Genomic DNA, 16,523 nt, shown 5'->3' with positions numbered 1-16,523 from the left:
TTTGACCACTTTTATGGATCACATTAATGTCTTATGCAGGTGTTTTAACTCTGTTTTCAATTTTTATAAAGTGTTTTCAATGTTTTATAGTTTCAAAAGACTTTTCAGGAAACTTGGGCAAAAGATATGCAATTTGGGACAAAAGAGCAATTTTGGAAAATGCAGACCATCAGAAGTATGGCAAGCGATGAAGATCTTCTCACCGTCTGATCACCCCCAAAATTTGTGAAAATATAAAGGATACAACCAGCTTTCTAATGCACATGGTTTGGAGACAATCCAACGGTTAGATATCTAGATACCTCTGATGCAATAAAGACAGAAAATGCAGTCTCGGAAAGAGGACACAAGCCGAGACCGCTGCCAGAACATGTTTCCCCACGGGTAGGAGCACTGCAACCGCGGCCATTAGTCACTCACTTCCTAGACGACCTAATTAAAGCCCAATTCGATTCTCTTTATTATTTTTGAAGCCCTAAGTGTCCAGGATAACTCCATAAGCTATAAATACCCTCTTTAGGTCATTTTAGTGAGGCAGACTACAGACTTAGAGAGAGAGATAGAGATTTTCGTGTGAAACCCTAGGGAGGCCGCCGTCTTTGAAAAGGAGCCGTCGAGGAGAGCATCATCGTGCCTCCACCGTCGCCTCTGTTCTTCGTTTCTCTTCCTTGTTCTTTTTAATTTCCTGCAACTTTCAATACTTCGTGATGATTGTTTACAATATGTTTGAGTAGTTTCCCAGTTGGGTTTAAAGGAATTTTTCAAAGGGAATTTTGTGTGTCTTCTTCTATGAATCAATAGATTTAGGATTTATAATCTTCTAGATGTTTTTTGTTTTCCTTTGATTTTACTGCATGATTCTCTGCTGACCACTTAGAAGCTGATCTGATATGATTTGTTGCGAAAACTTTCATTGATTATCTGACCTAGGGTGAAATGAATAATGAGTCTATAGGAGTGGAAACCTACCTATAGATGAGTTGTGAATGTTGATGAGTCTTGTTCAACTATTGTATCTACTTCCTTCCAGGATCAGAGTGGAAACCTACGGATCAGGGTTGCGAGGGATAATTGTTTAGTGCTGTGAAAGTAGGCTATTTATACTTCTGTGCCTCGAGTTCTAGAACATACGTAGTTGATTACCTTTATCATTTGTTTAAATTCGACATAGGTTTAGTCCATTAATCCCTGCGATACCCTTAAGCCCAGCGTCTGTTTTCCATTGCTTACAACCTTCAATTTTTCTTGCTTCCATTCGCCTTCGATTTTTACTAGCTATTACCTGTTTTCGTTTTTCAATTGCTTTTATTTGCTTTGCTTTTTAGTTTAGATTTAGTGACAACCAAAACCCAAAACCAAAACTCAAACTTGTTTAGTTCTAGTCTGATTTAACCATTAGCGTGAATTCGTACTGAAACAACTAAGTCTCTGTGGATTGGTACCCTAAGTACTATAGCGCACATCTGGTCACTTCCAGACATTTAGGGGTTATAAATTTAAAACCTGAAGCTTAGTAAAACCGACCAACCAGGGAATTTTGGGGCTGTTGCCGGGGACTTTGATTTGTTTTGTTGCGAATCCCAGCTTAAATCCATTAGAACACTTGTTTACTTTTACTTTTTCTTTTGAATTTCGCAGGTTCCTCTACAAAGGGAGACCGGGAACATGTTCCTGGGACTCTCGGTGATCTACCATATCGTGTGGATGGTGACCCAAACAACGATGACCTGAGTGATGAAAAGTTTGATGATCCGATCGATAATGATGATGAGCTAATTGGATCTGCAAGACGTAAAGATGACAATGAACTAATTAGAAGTTTCAATTCACTTGAAAAGTTTTTGGGAGATCGAAGAGCTATTCAACCAGCCTTACCAGAGGATGGTAAAACCGAAATAAAGGTACCCTATATCCACTTAGTTCAACAAAATCAATTCTATGGTTATTCATTTAAACACCGATGGACCATATCGAGACGTTCGAAGAATTATGTGCAACCATTACAGCAAATGGGGATTACCACATGTGTAGTCTTTTCCCACTCTCTTTGAAAGACAATGCGAGCAAGTGGCTAAAATCTTTAGAACCTGATTCACTAAAAACATGGAAAGCGTGTAGAGCGGCTTTCCTAAATCGCTTTTACACTAGAAATTGTTCCAATCTCTTAAGGAACAAGATAATAACTTTTGAACAAAAAGAAGATGAAGATCTTTTAGATGCTTGGAAAAGATTTAGAGAATACCAAAGAGATTATCCACATCATGGATATTCCGACGAATACCTGATGGGTATCTTCTATCGAGGCGTAACTTAAGAATTGCAACATTCTTTCGACACCACAAGTAATGGTGACTTCTCTACTAGATCCGTAGAAGATGCTCGTGTTTTCATCAACAACTTTGGAGGAAGTATCCGTAATCAAGCAATCTTTGGCAAGTCTGCACTTCCTGAGAAGAAAGAAGAGATCTCGGAAGTCATGAAGTGTCTCCATCAAAATAATGAGTCAACTTGGATTGCAACAACTAAACAAGGTACATAATACGTGTAACTTTGATGGTTGGAATAACCCAATGGATTCTTATAATCAAAGAGATGGTGAACACTGCAGAAGTCTATCAAATTCAAGATTTTCCTTTCGTACCTGATCACCGCGGGTCCATTCTTCTGGACTGCGGCCAAACATGCTTTCACCACAGTGGTGACAATGCTGACCATGGGCAAGATCCATTTTGCCACGGTCGCAAGTCATACGACCGCGGGAAATTCTCTTCCGAACAAATCTGCGCTGTTCAAGCTAATTCCATTCCCTATCCTAGTTTTCCCTCTTTTGAAGCTGAAAATCTAAACAAAATAATTCTAGAGCTTGAAAAATCTAATTTTAGGGAAATCAGTGATCTTAGCTCTGAAATAAAAAAGATGCAAGAAGACTTCAATGAAAAATTTTCCACCCTCCTTAGCCTGATGATCAAAACTAAGTCTAAGAACACAGATAATTCTGAGGAGGAGCCAAGTGAAATCCTTAGCCTGATGATCAAAAGTAAGTCTAAGAACACAGATAATTCTGAGGAGGAGCCAAGTGAAAGTTCTTTCGAAAGCTCAAGCGAAGCCGACCCCTCCGATCATGTGAAAGATATCACACTTAGGAGTGGTTTAGCTTACAAAGAGCCTGAATTTCCTAGAGATCCCGAAGATGCAGAAAAGGGTAAGGAAAAGGAAAAAGAAAGAGAAAGAGTCACGATTGAAGACATTGAAAAAGAAGTGGTAGGAGAGAAGGATGGAGAAGAAGTAAGAGAAGATACATCCCGGGAAATCCTTGGAGAAGACCCGATTCCCCCTCCACCAACTCGTGTCTATAAACCTAAACCACCAAATCCTAGAGCCTTAAGAGCCCCGAAGAAAGAGAAAGAAAAAGCTAAGCTGAAAGAGTTAATCGATCAATTAAATGTGAGATTACCTTTCATAGAAGCTTCTGCTATGATTCCCACTTTAAGAAAGTACATGAAGGGTATTCTAACAAATTCTTTAACTCTCGAAGAAGGCGTTATGATGATAACCCACGAATGTAGTTGTATCCTGAAAAGCCGGATTCCTCAAAAGAAAGACGATCATGGGAGCTTCGTACTTTCCTGCACTATCAATAATATAGCTTTTGAGCGTGTTCTCTATGATTTGGGATCGAGCATAAACATGATGCCTCTTTCAGTTGCAAAACGTCTAGGACATCACACTTTCCAGCCCACTAAAATTTCTTTAGTATTAGCTGATCATTCTGTTAGACAACCCGTAGGTATCTTAATAGATGTTCCTGTCGAAATCGAAAAATGTTCCACACCAACTGATTTCGTAGTTCTAGAACTAGAAAGAGAAACTAAGGATCCCCTTATTCTTGGACGACCATTCATATCTACAGCCGGAGCCATAATCAAGGTCCCGGAAGGAAAAATTGACCTTCATCTAGCCGGTCTAGTTATGCTATTCGACATGAACAAAAGTTTTGATAAACCGACTTTGGATGGCAAAATTTGTTGGATTGATGAGCTAGAAAAACTTATTGAGGAAGTCTATGAAGATCTACTTCTCGACGACCCTTTAAGTGTCATACTTTCGACCACAAAACGCAATTTCCTTGAAGAAATTTCAAGTGAGTGCGCTGATAACTTAGAGTTTTCAAGGCTCTAAATGAGGGGTTATCAATCCCTTTTGTCACTTCGCAGTACAAAGGGTATCAATCCATCATGTGTAGACACTAAGATGCAGTATCAGTTCTTAATTCAAGCCAAATGAGTGAAGTTTTGATGATTAATGACAACTAAGAATGGAAAAACAAGGATGAAAGCTAATGATCAACTTAAACAAGCAAGTAAATGAGCTAAATGAGATGAGAATGTATGTATGATGATGAGAAAGGTCTTAGACATGATAGTGGATTAGGGTGCCTTTAGTGCTAAACTATTGAGCTAATGAATCATGTGATCAAGCAAACCATTCAACTTAAAGATCATTAATTAAGCTAATCCTCTCATGAAGGTATTAACTCCTATGCTAAAACAGTTTCTAACCTAATCATCATTAGTGAAACATGAATCAACAAGCATTAAAAACCAGTTTAATCTGTCACTTAAGCATATAAACAATCATTCCCATGATGAATAATACTTAAACCTCTAACACCCTTGGTTCAGGCATTTCATCAAACACTTTTGGTGCATGAAATGCCCAGAATCTAAACCACATATGATGTGTATGGATCTAGCATTAAGAACAGGTTGTAGAGAATGGAATATGAATGATCTAACCCCTAAGCTCACTAATCTACCACCTAAGCACCCTAATCTACATATCTAAGACCTTAATATGGGGATTACTCACTAATCATGATCAACACACTAGATCCTTTGCAAGATGTGTTGTTAATCATGATTAGAAGTGTGTAAATGAAGATGGAGATGATAGATTAAGAAGAAGACAGCTTTTAAACACAAGATCTCTCAAACTCTCTTGATTAAAACGCCCAAAATCAGATATTTCTCTTCAAAAGGAGTTTTCTTACACAAAAGAGGCAAAGAGATTATGGAATAAAGCTTAAGTCTTTGGGATAAAACCCTAAAACTATATATAGGTCTTTAAACGGACCGGGTAAGCCCAGAACAAACCGGGTCCTGACCCTGCTTTAATGGATAAAATGACGAGTGTGCGAGTTGGTCAGGAGCCTCCCAAGTCGCATGCCCAAGTCGCACAGCCAAAGAAGCAGTCTTGTGAGCCTTAAGTCCCTTAGTCTCAGCCGCATGCCCATCTAGATGTGTTTTGCGAGTCTTCATGCGGTTCAGTCTTCTTCCTCTTCAACTCGCATGACCAAGACAAAATCTGGGGAGAATATGTGTGCGACTTGGTCCTCCTTTAGTCCCAAGTCGCATGCCTAACTCGCACAGCCAAAGAAAGAAGCTTGAACGAGATAGAACCCATGTAACCTCAGCCGCATTACTCTCTCGGTGTGATTTGCGAACCTTCATACGGCTTAGTTCTCTTTGCTCCTTAACTCGTACGATGATGTAGCAGGGGCCTTCAGAGATGTGTGCGGGATGGTCTCCATCACTCCCAAGTCGCATGCTCAAGTCGGTGGAAATTGCGAGTCTTCATGCGGCTCAGTTCCAAGCTTGGCCAACTCGCATGCTCAAGTCGCACGGTTGTGGACTTAGTATTTTTCTTGCTCAGGAACCTTAGACCTTACCCAGTGATACCTTACTCGCACATCTCAACACGCAGCTCAACCCCCAGGCATTAATCTCCAGGCATTGCGAGTTAACCAAGTCGCAAGACCATCTCGCAGGCTTCAGGTCTCCTTGGACCATTTCAAATTCGTGGGAGAGTAACTCCCAAGATACTGGTCCAAATGGTGCGATTCCAACTTCAGTGGACAGAAAACTCATACGTCGTCAACTTTGGTGAAAGAACCTTCGGCGTTTGGGGAGTGGAAGGTTCCCTGGAGGGCTCATCTTCGCAGTGCATTGACACGGTCAGAAAGAGGCTTCTAGACATGCGACACTAAGAGTTTTCAAGGCTCTTTGTAGAGGTTATCAATCCCCTGTCTTGTAGTACAAGGGGTTATCAATCCAAACTTGTGAGGGAGACACTAATCTATGTTACTTGTGGTCTTAAGTCAAGATGAAAAGGGTAAAGGTTTTAGCTAAACTATTTAACAAGTAAATAAACATGAAAATGAAGCAAAAGATAAGATTTAAACTAAGTAAAGATGCAAGTGATAAGCAAATGATTCAGATGATGATAATATATGATAAAGACAGAAGCTTTAGACAGGATACTTGACTCGGGTGCTTCCAAGCTAAACTAATGGGTTAATGAATCAGATTTATCAAGCGGTTTCATTTAACTTGAACTCAAAATATGTTAATCTTCTCATGAAAGTATTAAACATCTAAACTGATCCTCTTTCATACCAAAATCTCTTTTGAGAAGCATGAATCAGTCAGCAATAAGATTCGGTCCAATATGTCATTTAAGAGAACAAACTATCACTCTCACGATGAAAGACTCTTAAACCCTTAACCGAGTGGTTCAGACATTTCTACAAACACTTTTGATGCGAGATATGTCTCAGATCTGAACCTCAAGTGATGTGCTTGGATCCAGCTTAGAGATCTCGTCGGTTAAAGAATGAAACATGCAAGACTAGACACCTAAACCCACTAATCTATCTTGAAAGCACCCTAATCTACCTATCGAAAGCCGCTTAAACGACTACTCACTGATCATAACGAGCTCACTAAGTCCTTTGCAAGACGTGTAGCTAGTCATGATAAGGAGTTTGTAGCTGGATGATAAAAGAAAATAAAGAAAGAACAAGATTCTGATGCAAAAACGAGATATCGGATTAGATTAATCAGGTTTCACAAAAGAGGCAAGTTCTTTTAGCTAAAAGATGATAAGAGATAAGATGATTAGGTTTTTGGTCCTAAAATGTATTTATAGCAAAGGGAAAGTGTCGCGGGTCAGCCCGGAACAAACCGGGTACTGAGCCGTCTTTTTGGGTCGTTGGGTGAGAGCCACGGTGTGTCGGAGAGTGAAGCTGAGGCTTTGATGCCGAGATGTGCACGTGAGCAAAGATCGAAATGGGGATCTCGTGAAGAACACGTCAAGAACATGCATGAGCCCTAGTCTTCGATCCATCTTCACTTGTATGCACTTAAACCGTCTTGTTCTTGATTCTGGGGTTGTGACAAGGGACCTCACCATATAATGTCGCGGGGCTTGGTAGTCGAGGGGTTCAGGAGAACAGAGCCCGGCATGCAACGTCGAGGCCATTATACCGAGGTGCATGTTTCGACACTTAGTCGTTTCCAGCTTCATTTCTTACGTGTGCATGCCTTGATCTCAACATGCCGAGGGATCAGTACGAGGTCTAGCCTGAAATACTCTCAAGAGATGAGCCTTGGCTTGAGCAGTGTCGAGGTAACGATGTCGAGGCCTGAGAAAATACTTAGCACATATCGCAACTCATTTGGGCTCATATCGACCAACTTGCCTTCCGGAAGCAGTAACTTTCAGCACACGACTCCAATTGCTTTGAGACCAGTTCCATAGTCAAGATGACTCATTAAGCTCGAACTTTTGTGAAGAAACCATCGGAGCTTGGGTAGTGGAAGGCTTTCTGGATTGCTCATCTTTGTACCGCATTGGAATGACCGGAAAATACAGCTTTTAGACCGATGTGTACTGCGGAGACGGTATCTTCCAAACCACCGGTCCGAATTGAGTAACTCCAAGTGTTCCGGAAAGGTATTTCACGGACCTCAAACTTTGATGAAGACTGGGCAGGCTGGTTCGGACCGGAACGGCTCTGTCCCTCGAGATCTTTGAAGTCCGCTGTTCGGTTCTTGGGTGCGCGCAATACTGGTGCGTCCTCCGGAAGCCATATCTTTCTCCTCACTGGTCCGAATTGGATGATTCTAACTGTTCTGGGATTTTTGCTCGATTATCTCCAACTTTGATGCAGACCCCGCCAACTGATTCGGACTGGAAGGTTCCCCGAATTGCCAATCTTTGAAACGCGCGGGTAAGGATAAGTTTTAACCGAGAATTGCTTCCCGCGGTAAGGAAAATGTCCGAGGGCTGTATACCGCGGTAAGCTTTTTAGCCGTAAAATCCTTCTCGCCTCGGCGTAAAAGTTTACCCGAGGGAATTTTCACCAGATACTCGATTTTAGCCGATATTGGCCGTTCGGTAAAGATTTTGACCGAGGTTCCAGTCCAGCCGGTACGAGTTTTGGCCGAGAAATTCCTCCAAGCGGTTTTCACCATTTTTGACCCTTTTCTTCACCGTTTTCTTTCCTGCTCCTCTTCTTGAGCTCCAAATGGCCTCCAAAGCACCTGATAAAGACTTCAAAACATGCAAAACTCTTTGGGACTTAATGCAAGCCCTAAATCCTATTTTGATGCCTAAAGACTCAATTTACATGGGAAAACACATGATGAGGACTCTAAAATGCAACTTAAATGATGCAAAATATAGACATATCAAATCCCCCACACTTGTCCTTTGCTTGTCCTCAAGCAAAAAGAACAAATGAGAGAGAGAGGTTGAAATGCAATGGGAGCTCATATTTCCTTTTTAGAGAGAAGTGATCACAATGAGAACTCAAGTGATATGTCTATATTTTACATCATTTAGATTGCATTATAGAGTCCTCATCATGTGTTTTCTCATGTAAATTGAGTCTTTAGGCGTTAAAATAGGACTTAGGGCTTGCATTAGGTCCCAAAGAGTTTTGCATGTTTTGAAGTCTTTATCAGGAGCTTTGGAGACCAATTGGAGCCTAAGAAGAGGAACAGAAAAGAAAACGGTGAAGAAAAGGGTCAAAAATGGTGAAAACCGCTTGGAGGAATTTCTCGGCCAAATCTCGTACCGGCTGGTCGGAAACCTCGGCCAAAATGTTTACCAGACGCTCATTACCGGCCAAAAACCTTACCGATCGGCCAGAATCGAGTATCGAGTGCAAAAATACCACGGGACAAGTTTTTGACCGAGGCAAGAATTTTTACGACCAAAAAGCTTACCGCGGTACACAGCCCTCGGCCATTTTTCTTACCGCGGGAAGGTTTTTACGACCAAAAGTTGTCCTTGCCCGCGCAATTCAGAGATCAGCAATCCGGGGAACCTTCCGGTCCGAATCAGTTGGCGGGGTCTTCACCAAAGTTGGAGATAATCAAGCAAAGATTCCATAACAGTTGGAATCATCCAATTCGGACCAGTGGAGAGAAAGATATGGCTTCTGGAGCATTCACCAGCATTGCGCGTACCCGAGAACTGAACGGCGAACTTCAAAGATCATGGCGGACGGAGCCCCTCCAGACCGAACCAGCTTACCCGGTCTTTACCAAAGTTCGAGATCCATGGAAGATCTTCTCATAGCATTTAGAATCGCTCAATTCGGAGCAAAGGTTTGGAAGATAGGGTCTCCGGAGTTCACATCGGTCTAAAAGTCTATTTTCCGGTGATTTCAATGCGGCGCAAAGATGTTAAATCCAGGAAGCCTTCCACTCCCCAAGCTCCGATGGTTTCTTCACCAAAGTTCGAGCTTATTGAGTCATCTTGACTGTGGAACTGGTCCCAGAGCAATTGGAGTCGTGTGCTGAAAGTTACTGCTTCCGGAATGTGACATGGTCGATACAAGCCTAAAAGAGTTGCGATACGCGCTAAGTATTTTCAGAAGCCTCGGTATCTTTACCTTGGCGTCACTCAAGTCGAGGCTCATATCTTGGAAGTATTCTGGACTAGACCTCGTGCCAAATCCTTGGCATGGTTAGATCGAGGCATGCATACGTAAGAACTGAAGCTGGAAACGACTAAGTGTTGAAAGTACACCTCGGTGTAATGACCTCGGCGTGCATGCCGGACTGTGTTCTCTCAAGCACCTCGACATCATGACCCCTCGACATTTTATCCCGAGGTCCCTTGTCACGAACCCAGAATCAAGAACAGAATGGCTCAAGAACATACACGTGAGGATAGATCAAAGACTAGGGTTCATGCATGTTCTTGACGTGTTCTTCACGAGATCTTCATCTGGATCCTGACTCACGTGCATGCCTCGGCATGAAGACCTCGGCTTCACTTTCCGACACACCGTGGCACTCACCCATCAACCCAAGAAGGCGGTTCAGTACCCGGTTTGTTCCATGCTGACCCGCGACACTTTCCCTTTGCTATAAATACATTTTGAGACTAAAAACCTAGTTATCTTATATCTTATCTGTTTTTAGCTCTAAGAACTTGCCTCTTTTGTGAAACTTGATTAATCTAATCCGATATCTCGTTTTTGCATCAGAATCTTGTTCTTTCTTTATTTCTTTTATCATCCAACATCAAACTCCTTATCATGACTAGCTACACGTCTTGCAAAGGACTTAGTGAGCTCGTTATGATCAGTGAGTAGTCATTTAAGCGACTTTAGATAGGTAGATTAGGGTGCTTTCAAGGTGGATTAATGGGTTTAGGTGTCTAGTCTTGCATGTTTCATTCCTTAACCGACGAGATCTCTAAGCTGGATCCAAGCACATCACTTGAGGTTCAGATCTGAGACATATCTCGCATCAGAAGTGTTTGTAGAAATTTTTGAACCACTCGGTTAAGGGTTTAAGAGTCTTTCATCGCGAGAGTGATAGTTTGTTCTCTTAAATGACGTTTTTGAACCGATTCTTATTGCTGACTGATTCGTGCTTCTCAAAAGGGATTTTGGTATGAAAGAGGATCAGTTTAGACATTTAATACTTTCATGAGAAGATTAACGTGCCTTGAGTTCAAAGTCAAATGAAATCGCTTGATAAAATGATTCATTAGCCCCTTAGTCTAACTTGGAAGCACCCGAGTCAAATATCCTGTCTAAAGCTTCTGCCTTTATCATTCATTACCATCATCTGAATCACCTGTTTGTTATTTGCATCTTGATTAGTTTAAATCTCTGCTTTTATTTAACTTTATTGCTCATTTGTCTGTTAATCATCGTCACCAAACTTTTATCATCTTGTCTTGACTTAAGTGAACAAATGACATAGGCTAGTGTCTTGTTTACAAGCTTGGTTTGACACCCCTTATACTACTTTGACAAGGGGATTGATAACCCTTCTAAGAGCCTGAAAACTCTTAGTTATCAATTGGCGCCGTTGCCAACTTGTAGGAGCATTAGTCTCTTGTTTGTTCTTGAGTTCAAGCTTTTCTTTCCTTTGTTTTACTAACTTCTTTCCAAGTTCTTGTTTTGTTTTCAGGTGCATGAATACCAGGTCTCAGAGCACAGGATCGCTTTTCCCATACGACGATAACATCGACAGATTAGAAAGGCAAGCTCGCGAGAGAGAACGACACTTTGACAGACTTGGAATGGCAGAACAACAGAGAATGGAGCAACAGGCTCAGGCAGCCGAGCACCAGGCTCAGGCTAATCAGGCGCAGGCAGGAAGAAATGAACAACAAGCCTATGTTAATCAGCAACAGGCTCAAAGAAACGAACGGCTTGCTCAGCAAAACCAACACCAAGCGAATAGAAATGAACAACAAGCCCATCATGTTCATCCGCCACCGCCCCAAGTTCAGAGACAACATCCTCCAATCTGTGTTGGAGAGAATGACCGAACTAATGCGCACCAATACCGAGCTGGGATTCAAGCTCCACCAGTTCAAAACAACAACTTTGAAGTTAAAGCTTCCCTGCTCAATATGGTGCAAAACTCAAAGTTCCACGGTCTGGCTGGAGAAGACCCTCTCGAGCATCTAGATCAATTTGATCGGGTTTGCGACTTAACCAAGATAAATGGCGTCTCCGAAGATAGCTTCAAGCTACGCTTGTTCCCTTTCAGCCTCGGTGATAAAGCACACCAGTGGGAAAAGAATATACCGAGGGGTTCTATACAAACCTGGGAGCAGTGTAAACTGGCGTTCTTATCAAAGTTCTTTTCCACATCACGCACGGCTAAGCTCAGGAATCAGATCTCAAGTTTCACGCAGCACAATAACGAGAGCTTTAGTGAAGCTTGGGAACGGTTTAGAAGCTACACTAACCAATGCCCACACAACGGCTTCTCAGAGGCATCCCTCTTGAGTACTTTATACCGAGGTGCACTCCCCAAGATCAGAAACCAACTCGATACAGCTTCAAATGGCAATTTTCTTGGAAAAGAGATCACTGCGGCAATGGAACTAGTTGAGAACCTAGCCATGTCCAATGACACGTATGGAGAGGACTTTGATAGAGCAAACCGTACAGAGGGATCTAGTGATGACAGCGCATGAAAAAGGATATAAGAGAGCTTCAGAGTAAGCTTGACAAGGTTTTGATGGCGACTCAAAAGCCAATACACTTTGTAGGCGAGTTTGATGAGCAAGGGCCAAGTTTTGACAATGTTAATGAAGATGGTCTAACACAAGAGGAGCTGAATTACATAGGGTATCAGCCGAGGTATCAGCGGTTTAACAACTACAACAGTAACCCAAACCTCTCATACAGAAACCCGAATGTAGCTAACCCTCAAGACCAAGTGTACCCTGCTCAACAACAACAACAAGGTTATGCTCAAAAGGCTCCTTTTCAGAATACCTTCCAGCCCAAGCAACAGTTCAGTGGGCAACAGCACGGCTACACTCAGCAGAATCAAGCGGCTCAGAGTAACAACTTCAACAACCAACCGCAGCAACACAAGTTTCCACCAGGGTTCCATCCGCAGCCGATGGGTAATCAACAACAGATTCAGGGAACGGGTCAGAATCAAATGGGGAACGACGTCTGTGGGATACTACAGCAACTGTTACAGGGCCAGCAAAGGGTTGAGAGCCAGCACGCGACAATGCAGCAAGATATCAGAGAGCTTAAGCAGAATCAAGCTTCTACATCATCAAGAGGCCCGGCTTTACCAGGTAAACCGGAGCCGAACCCTAAAGAGTATGTGAACGCCATCACATTGAGGAGTGGTAAGGAATTACAAACTCCAATGCCTAAGACAAAGCTCATTGAGGCCAATGAGCAATTAGAGGGGGAGGCAGCCTCAGACGATGCGTGTAAAGAAGCGGTCTTAGAGAAGGAACAGATCAAGGACAAAGGAAAAGAGGTGGAAAAGACAACCGAGCTTGAAAAGCCCTATGTTCCACCACCACCTTATCAACCCAAGATACCGTTCCCAGGGCGTTTCAAAAAGAAAATCCTAGACAAGGCCAAGGCGGTCTTTGAGTAACACTTGGAGAACACGCAACTCACCTTACCCATTATAGATGCTTTCTTAGTTATACCCCAGCTTGGGAAGTTTCTAAAGGACGCGATCCTCAACAAGTCAAAGGAGCTCCAGGGTATGGTGATACTGAGCCATGAGTGCAGTGCCATAATACAAAGAAGATCTATACCAAGGAAGCTATCCGATCCGGGCAGCTTCACTTTGCCGTGTGCTTTAGGTCACCTGAAGTTCTCAAACTGTTTATGTGACCTTGGAGCTTCTGTGAGCTTAATGCCTTACACGGTGGCCAAGAGATTGGGATACAAAAGCTACAAGCCAGCCAAGATCTCTCTTGTATTAGCTGATGGATCGGTTAGATTACCGGTGGGGTTGCTTGAGGATCTACCTTTGAGGATCGGTGAGATAGAAATCCCCACGGACTTCATAGTTCTTGAGATGGACGAGGAACCATTAGACCCTATCATCTTGGGCCGAACGTTCTTAGCAACCGCAGGAGCCATAATAGATGTGAGAGGAGGAATGATTGAACTACACATCGGTTCCGAGACTATGAAGTTCAACGTGAAGGAAATGATGAAGAAACCGACCATTGGAGGTCAGGTTTTCTATGTGGAGGTAATGGAGGAGCTGGCTGATGAGCTCCTTGAAGACTTGAACGCAGAGGATCCGTTACAAGTGGTCTTAACGCGGGAACAAAGCAAGCACGGGTACTTGAACGAGGAAAGCGAGGTGTACAAGCGTCTTTTGGACCAACCGAGGGAACTTGGAGCTGAGGCGAGGTTTTTGGAGCTCCACACGAGCAGCCTCAACATTTTAGAAAGCGAGGAGTCAAAGGGAAAAGAAGAGACACCTCGGGAGATCATGGCCGTGACAACTCATACCGAGGCCGATGGTAAACCGCGCGAGAATGAAGCAAAGGCCGAGGAAGCTGTTCCGGGCCAATGCAGCTTTGATGCCGATTGGAATGAGGCAGACGCACCCCCTGTTGAGCTCAAGCCTCTACCAACAGGGCTCAGGTATGCATTCTTAGGTCTAAACTCTATTTTTCCTGTGATCATAAACGATAACTTGCTTGAGCATGAGGAACGTGCATTACTTAGTGAAATAAGGAAATTCACGAGAGCCATAGGGTATTCCTTGGCTGACATTAGAGGAATCTTTCCTGATATATGCATCCACAGGATCCAACTAGAGGACCAAGCCATGTCCTCTATTGAGCACCAACGTCGACTTAACCCGAACCTCAAAGAGGTGGTTAAGAAGGAGATACTAAAGCTCCTTGAGGCAGGGATAATATATCCAATCTCTGACTCTCGGTGGGTATCTCCTGTACACGTTGTGCCCAAGAAAGGTGGGATCACGGTGGTGAAAAACGATAAGGATGAACTCATAGCCCAAAGAACTATAACCGGCCATCGCATGTGCATTGACTATAGGAAATTGAATTCTGCATCAAGAAAAGATCATTTTCCTTTACCATTCATTGATCAAATGCTTGAACGGTTAGCTAATCATCCTTATTTTTGTTTTCTCGATGGATACTCGGGGTTCTTTCAAATACCTATAGACCCCCGAGATCAAGAGAAAACGACATTCACCTGCCCTTATGGCACTTATGCTTATAGAAGAATGCCATTCGGTTTGTGTAATGCACCGGCCACTTTTCAAAGATGTATGATGCACATTTTCTCTGATCTAATTGAAGAGAAAGTTGAGGTGTTTATGGATGACTTCTCCGGATACGGCTCCTCTTTCTCCGAATGTCTTGCTAATCTTTCTCAGGTTCTCAAGCGGTGTGAGGAGCATAGGCTTGTCTTAAACTGGGAAAAGTGTCATTTCATGGTCCAAGAAGGCATTGTCTTGGGACACAAGGTATCAGAGAAAGGCATCGAGGTGGATAAGGCCAACATCGAGGTGATGGTGAACTTACAAGCCCCGAATTCTGTGAAAGGAATAAGAAGCTTCCTTGGCCACGCTGGGTTCTATAGACGGTTCATCAAGGATTTCTCCAAGATAGCCAGGCCTTTGACCAGGTTATTGTGCAAAGAAGTGGATTTCAACTTTGATGAAGAATGTGAGGAAGCGTTCAAGAGAATCAAGGAGGCTTTGATCAGTGCACCGATTGTACAAGCCCCTGATTGGTCTTTACCATTTGAAGTGATGACCGATGCATCTGATTATGCTGTAGGAGCTGTCTTGGGACAGAAGAAAGATAAGAAGCTCCATGTGATCTACTATGCCAGCCGCACTTTGGACTCGGCTCAAGAAAAGTATGCCACCACCGAGAAGGAAATGCTTGCCATTGTGTTTGCATTTGACAAATTCAGGAGTTATCTAGTGGGATCAAAGGTCACGGTTTACACAGATCACGCGGCCTTGAGGTACCTGATGTTTAAGAAGGACGCTAAGCCGAGGCTTTTGAGATGGGTCTTATTGCTCCAAGAATTTGACATGGAGATACTTGATAAGAAGGGCATTGAAAACGGAGCCGCAGATCACCTCTCAAGGCTGAGGATTGAAGAACCGGTCCCTATAGATGATGCTTTACCCGAGGAACATCTCATGTTAGTCCGGTCTTACTTAGAGGTGGAGGAATCCAATACGATCAAGGAAAGAAGCCTTCCATGGTTCGCGGATCTTGTGAACTACTTATCAGAGGAAGAAGTTCTTTAGAGATGTGATGAGGTATCATTGGGATGAGCCGTATCTTTACGTGCTTAACAAGGACCATCTCTATAGGCGATGCTTGGCCGAAGAAGAGATCCATCCAGTGCTACAAGAATGCCACGGCTCATCGTATGGTGGTCATTTAGGTGCGTTTAAGACAGTTGCCAAGGTTCTACAGAGCGGGTTCTGGTGGCCGACCATGTTCAAAGACGCCCAGGAAGTGGTCTCGAGGTGTGAAGCTTGTCAAAGGCACGGAAACATATCCAAAAGGAATGAAATGCCCCAAAACCCAATCTTTGAAGTAGAAGTCTTCGACTGTTGGGGCATTGACTTCATGGGTCCCTTTGTAAGCTCATATGGGAATCAATATATCCTTGTAGCAGTGGATTATGTGAGTAAATGGGTTGAAGCGGTTGCATCTCCGACCAACGATTCAAAAGTGGTGGTAAAACTCTTCAAGAGTATCATCTTCCCACGGTTTGGAGTACCAAGAGTAGTCATCAGTGATGGGGGAAGCCATTTCATCAACAAGACTCTTGAGAGTCTTTTGAAGAAGCATGGAGTAAAGCACAAGGTGGCCACCCCTTATCATCCGCAAACCAGCGGCCAAGTGGAGGTTTCCAA

The 16,523-nt window shown here is 43.0% G+C and overlaps 2 non-coding genes across 2 annotated transcripts; both read right to left on the bottom strand.

The window, feature by feature from the left end:
- Positions 1-2,160: 2,160 nt before the first annotated feature.
- Positions 2,161-2,268, bottom strand: LOC112084947. The gene has a single exon (XR_002898596.1). It is a non-coding gene; the product is annotated as a small nucleolar RNA R71 (small nucleolar RNA).
- Positions 2,269-11,982: 9,714 nt separating this feature from the next.
- Positions 11,983-12,089, bottom strand: LOC112084830. The gene has a single exon (XR_002898489.1). It is a non-coding gene; the product is annotated as a small nucleolar RNA R71 (small nucleolar RNA).
- Between the last annotated feature and the right edge of the window lie 4,434 nt (positions 12,090-16,523).

The sequence above is a fragment of the Eutrema salsugineum genome, unplaced genomic scaffold (assembly GCF_000478725.1).
Source record: "Eutrema salsugineum unplaced genomic scaffold, Eutsalg1_0 scaffold_4, whole genome shotgun sequence".
Taxonomy (NCBI): Eukaryota; Viridiplantae; Streptophyta; class Magnoliopsida; order Brassicales; family Brassicaceae; genus Eutrema; species Eutrema salsugineum.
This window is presented reverse-complemented; position numbering and strand designations above follow the sequence as displayed.